The sequence below is a fragment of the Vicugna pacos genome, chromosome 4 (assembly GCF_048564905.1).
Source record: "Vicugna pacos chromosome 4, VicPac4, whole genome shotgun sequence".
In the NCBI taxonomy this organism is placed as follows: Eukaryota; Metazoa; Chordata; class Mammalia; order Artiodactyla; family Camelidae; genus Vicugna; species Vicugna pacos.
In genome coordinates, this window is record NC_132990.1 from 3,164,575 (window position 1) to 3,170,757 (window position 6,183).

Here is a 6,183-nt window from a genome sequence, read left to right on the forward strand (position 1 = left end):
ATGATTAATGTCAGCTCCGTGGAGGGCTGGGGTCCACAGGAAATTGGAGTCGATGAATTTAAGAGAGAAACGCCTTGTTTAAACAGAACTACTTTAGAAAATAAATACTGCCGAAGTTGATGGTAAATACAGATATTTGTGCCGGACGGAGGTGGAAATATGAATTTAATAAAGCTAGCGGCACGTGGCCCCGCTCTGTGGGCCCCTGAGTCAGTGTCCCAGCAGCCCGGGCTGCTCAGAACAGGGCTGGGAGGGCTGGCTTCTTGTCTCATGCTGTGACCTTGTCAATTTACATCCCCGCCCAAGCCTGATCCTCAGAGTGGTCTGCAAACTCTCCTGCAGGCGAGTGTACAGCTGACAACCCACCATGTCCCTGTCCACAGCCTTCACGCTGCCACCACTCAAGGCCATCCAGACTCTGAGGCTTTGCTTGCGTCGCCCCTCCCGCTAGGATGCCCCTCCTAGTGAAGTCCTCCGGTCTGTGACTAGCACATCCCTTCCTCCAGGAAGCCCTCTGTGACATTGCTGATGAGGCCAACATCCTGAATGCTATGACCACAACCACATGCTGTGGGCCCACAGTATCTCAGACCTGCCCTGGGTGCGGCAGGCCTTCATGAGGGCTTTCCTACCCCCGCTTGACAGGGTGAGACTGGGTCTCCAGCAAATGAAGCAACATGCCCAGAAGTAAGAGGCCGAGTGGAGAGGAAGTGGGACCCACTAGGTGTGCCATTTCTGGAGAGGGTCTAGGGCAGGGTAACCCCTATCCAGCTCTACAGAGTCCCTGTATGCCCAGCATTGGTGTAGGGGAGCAATGGGACGGGAGACCGCCACGGGAGGCAAGGGAGGGTGCCCGTAGCTCCCACGCTCGCACATCTGCTCACATCGTACCTCCTGCCCCTTACCCATCCTGTGACACTTACTGAGCACTTTTTGTATACAAAGGTGAGAGACTCAGACAGAATCAGACCAGTCCCCACCCTGGTTGGGAGCCCAGACACGGCTGGTGGAATGTGCCAGAGAAGATGTGTCCGCAAGTTGTGAGCCAGGTCAGGGGAGTGGGGCAGCCAGCTTGCCCTTGGGTGGCTGGGAATCCCAGTGCTGCAGGGACCATCCACATCCTCTCCTAGCATCCTCAGGATGGTTGATGTCCATAAAGACAGGGTCAGAGGGTGCCAAGCACCCAGGGCACCCCCTATGCACATGCACACACACACACACACAACCCTTGGAGGCCATTGCAAGGCCACCACAGAGGCCAGCCAACACTGTAAGACACAGCCTCCCTCTGCCTCCTTCCTGTCAGAGCCTCAGCCTCACAGGAAGCATCCAGAAGCCCCTGGCAGACATACTAGCCACTCTGGGTCTGGCCCAGTGGGCGGAGCGCTTGCTCACAGCACTCCTCAGAGTCAGGTGCTGTCACTACCTCCACTTTTCAGGTGGAGAAAGCAAGGCACAGAAAGGGTGAGACCTCCCAGAGGCCACACAGTATATGGCAGCCCTGGGATGCGCCCAAACTGGTCGGCTGGGGTCTTCAGGGCAAGACTGCCTGGAAGCCGGACCCCCATGCCTCTCCCACCAGCCTCACAAGGCTGGGCACCCAGAATGGGCTCCACTGCTGGAGCTGAGCCGAGGCCAGTGGTCCACCCCATGCACCCGTTTCTCAAATGAGAAGACTGAGTCTCCAGAGATATTGGCCTTGAGGACCACCCTGCCCGGAGCATCACAAGGCTTCCTGAGGGAGGACGTGTCCCCCCCCTACCCCCACCCCCACCCCACCGGCCTGAGGACAGCGGCACCCCAGCGGTGGAGACATGTCTCAGGAACAACAGCTCCGCTGTGCCAACACGTGCAGGATGACGGTGAGTTACACGGGCTCCTAATCCCCTACCGGGCGCCCTGACTCATGGGCCTGGCACCCCTGCCCGCGCCCGCAGGTGGACGGGCATTCACCGCGACGGCCGCGCCACTGTTATTTTTTCATAAGCCTGCCTTGAAATTTGTCAAACCACGTATTGTTCTCCCACACGCCCGTCGGCGAGGCCCGCGCCAGATGGGCTGGCTCCCCACGTGTGCTCCAGGCAGCGCAGTTCCACATCGACTTCAGTTTTATGTCAAACCTTTAAAAGGGGGAAATAAAAAAGAAGACAGAGGAGAGATTTTTTTTAAAAGAAGAAAGAAACGAGCCGGAGTCAGAGCAGGCAGGACTGTGATTGCGCGCAAATCCTGGCTCGCTGGTGCCGGGTTTTATATGGAAACTCGGGGCCCCCGGTAAATAGAACTTCCCGGCTGTCAGGTCCTTCATTAGCGAGGTGTGCATAATTTATGTATTTAAGAGCTGCCTTCAGCCAAGCTATCACATGGGGAGCATGCTTCATAGGTGTTAGTGTTTATACGGACAGTAAATAAATGTCACACACACACAAAATCCACCCTCAGGCCAGTGCTGACGCGGCCCCATCCATCATTCGCCCAGCTGGAGGTTTCGCGGGGCTGCCAAGGCCCGAGGGCTGCCTGGCCTGGCAAAGGAGCTGGCAGGGCCGGAAAAGGCTGTGTGAAGGCGGGAGGCCTAGGGGCTCTCACACCTGTCCAGGGGCCGCAGGAGCCTCCGGCGGGAGTGGGGCCGGCCCATTAGGAGGCCCCCTCATCAGCCTGTCCCCCGGGGATCACCCACACCAGGCCAAGCCAGGCCGTCCTGGCTCTGAGGGTTCCCCGGGGTACGGTTGGAAGGACCTGGCCCATCTCTGCTCAGCCAAGGCTGCCGAGCCTGGAGCCACCTCAGAGGCCAGCACGGGCCGGTAGCTAATAATAGCGCGGCGAGCGGGGGCCAGGCCAGTGGTGTTTCCATCCATTAGTTCACTGGCTCCTCACCCTGCCTACCTGGTAGGTCCTGTTTTTTAACGTTTGGAGCTATTTTTAATAAAAAAAAATTTTTTAAATCATTTTTGCAATTCTTTTTCATGGTCCACAATTAAAATGTACACGTGGGCAGGCTGTCAAGGGTGAGTCCCCGACTGTGTCTCCTCTCACACATTCTCTGTCCCAGAGACAGTGTTCCCGCTGTTCTGGGGGCCATTGGAGGAGAGCACGTGTGTAAAGGGCCCCTTCCCTTTCTCTGGCAAAGCGGTGACCTACCCCACACAGCCCTGTCCCTTGCTTTCTCTCTGAAAGCCACACGTAGGGCTAAGAGCTCAGCCTTCAGCAGACACAGAATTCCTGAGTGGGCAGGGTGGGTACCCCACCAAGTGGGTGCCCCCACTCCCCTAATGGCCAAAACCCAGCCAGGGCTGTAGCTATAACACCAACATCCATGCTGGGGGGCTGTTAGGGGCTGAATTGTGCACCCCCAAAATTCATATACTGAAGGACCTCAGAATGTGGTTTTATTTGGAACTAGAGATATTGCAGAGGTAATTAGTTAAGATGCAGTCATGCAGAAGTATGGCTGGTGTCCTTATAAAAAGGGAAAGACTGAACACAGACACACAGGGAGAACTCCACGTGAATACAAAGGCAGAGATTGGGGTGACGCCCCCTGCAAGCCGGGGATGGCCGAAGATTGCCAGCAAAGCATGAAGGGTAGGGGAGACCCCCGGTCCAGATTCTCCCTCACTGCCGAGGAAGGAACCAACCATGCAACACCTGGATCTCAGACTTCTGATCTCCAGAACAGTGGGAGAACACACTTCTGTTGTTTAGGTCCCTGAGGAGGCTCATACAGGGCCACTGAGGGTTTAGAGCTCGCCTACCACGCCCCAGATAGCCCAGGCGGGTGGTGGGGGGTGATTAAGGGCAAAGACTTTGGGACAGGACAGGCCTCACCTCCCTGGCTCGAGCTTTGGTGAGTCACCTACCCACTCTGGACTCAGTCTTTCCATCTATACAATGGGACCACACGGAACTTGTCTCAGGGCTGCTTCAACTACGGAAGGCTGCAGTCCACATGAAGTAATGCAGCTCTGCGCCTGGCACACAGGCTGCCTTGGTGGAAGTTGATAATGCAGTTCTTTGGAGACAGCTCAAGCGTAGAGCCATAATTAAACCTATCACCAGGAGCCACTCTCTGCTGTGTGGCTTGGGGGCACCACCCAGAGGTGTCACATGTAGTCAGGTGGACTAGAGGCTGCTGGAAGGAGCGAGAGTGGATCAGGGTGACCCCTACGTCAGAGACAAGTCCAGCCTCCTTGTTCTGTGGGTGGGAAAGCTGAGCCAGAGAAGGTGAGATTTGGTTCAAGACCTCTAGCAAGTCGGTGGCCAAGGTGGGGCTGGACCTCAGGGGTCCCACCTCCAGCATCACCCTCCACAAGGGACATGCGCACTGGGGCGGCCCGCCATGGGTGTGGCTCTGCGTGTCCCTTCTTAGATCATCCCTAGGCAGAGCCACTCAGGACCTGAGGCCTGGCCCTCACCCTGTGTGGGTCACAGCTGGGGCACAGGAGCTCATACGACCAAGCAGGGGTTTACCCCACGTGCCTGTGGCCTGGCGGCCATGTGGCTGCCGCCTCATCCCCTGGACCAGCAGGCATGTGCCTGGCCAGCGGGGCACGTTCATCCTGCAATGATGTCACCATACGAGGGAACATGCACTTTCAGGGCTTATGCCCCAAACAGGCCCACCTGCCCAGCACCTCGGCTCAATTCCACGGGCCCAAGTACCCCCCTCTTTCTAGGAGGAATTGCAAAGCAGGGTAAAGCGTTGAGACTAAGAAAGGGGTCAACCACAGCCCTCCCTCACAGGGCCCGTGCGGAACACCGTGGACGGCGGGCGGAGGCGGTGAAGGCAACACACTGAGATCATGTGTTAGAGAAACGTAAGCAGCACGCAAGCATCACTGTGCGCTACAGTCTCTTTGGACACGCACAGTGCAAACAACAAGGGCGGGCCCGCTGCAAGAATGATGTTACATGCATAAGATCCTGCAGCCTGCAGCCTGTGACGCCCACAGGGCTGGAGTTTGGGAAAAACTGACCTAATCCAGGCCCATCTCCTGCTCAGAGAATGTTCACATTTTTAATAGGGACTTCCAAAGAAGAAACCAAAAGCATGGGGACATTTCAGACCCTAAAACAGTGATGGTGGTGGTTGGGGGGAAACACCTCAAATCTCCAGGGACAAAGGCAGCTTTGGAGAACACAGATAGGGCCAAGCCTTGGCTAATGTCAGGATTAGGGGCAGAACCACCCCAGTGTGAAGGACCAGAGCCCCGCTCTCAGCAACCACGGAGTTTATTCCATAGGGTATCAAGGGCGCCTGCGAAAATGATCTAACGCTCTTAGTTGACTACAAACTGAAATGCGGAATTGATAGCTAAACAAAGACACAGTCAGGCTACACAAAAAGAATAGTACCATCTCACAAGCTGAGAGGGGTTGTCACCTACATGACAGCTAGAGGGACCCCCTGTCCCCATCTGAAGAAAGGATCTCCATTTCTTGCTCTACGTTACGCAAAGGACTTTCACCATGGTGGGGCACTGGGGGCAGCCAATAAACTAGTGCCAGCTCCCACACCAGGGAGATTGGACCAGATCTGTGAGGAAACGGTCGCTTCAGGACTGGAGGGCAGGGCTGGGTCACCCACCTGCAGGCGAGCTGCTGCAGGTCCTCGCCACCACTTCCGGCCGGCAGACCAGATCTGTGCTCACTCAGTATGGAGACTCTGAGGGTGGCCCACACCCGCTGGGTGCTGCAGGGCCCCCCACCCAGGCCCCGCCCACCACCGGCCCAGCTCCCTCTCTCTGCACATCCAGAGCCTCCATGCTGCTCTCCTGGTCTCCTCTACACCCACCCCCTCCTTCATCCTCCATCCTAGCCCACGGTGTTCCCCATCAAGACCCCCCATGGCTCACCATGGCTCTCGTTGCCCAGCTCAGTGGCTGTAGACAAGGCACTCTACCCCTCTAAGCCTCAGTTGTCTCTTTTGCAGAATGGGTGACAGCGTGCATCTCTCTGGAAAGGCTCGGCCCATCAGCCTTGCATGCCTCCTGCCAGGGGATGGGGACATAAAGCAAAGATGCAGGGACACACAAGGCTATTCCCACCAGGATGGTGGTTACTGCAGAATCTCCCGGCCACTGCCTTACAACACAACCACGGGGCTGGCACTCTGCAGTTTGCCGGGGATTTTCCTGTCTGTGGTTTCACTGGCCACTCTGCAGGGCGCACAGGACAGAGAACACGATC

The 6,183-nt window shown here is 56.8% G+C and overlaps 1 long non-coding RNA gene across 1 annotated transcript; it reads left to right on the forward strand.

Moving 5' to 3' along the window:
- Window positions 1-605: 605 nt before the first annotated feature.
- On the forward strand, window positions 606-2,153 carry LOC140695791 (uncharacterized). The gene is made up of 3 exons (XR_012071607.1): window positions 606-687; window positions 946-1,049; window positions 1,440-2,153. It is a non-coding gene; the product is annotated as an uncharacterized lncRNA (long non-coding RNA).
- The last annotated feature ends 4,030 nt before the right edge of the window (window positions 2,154-6,183 follow it).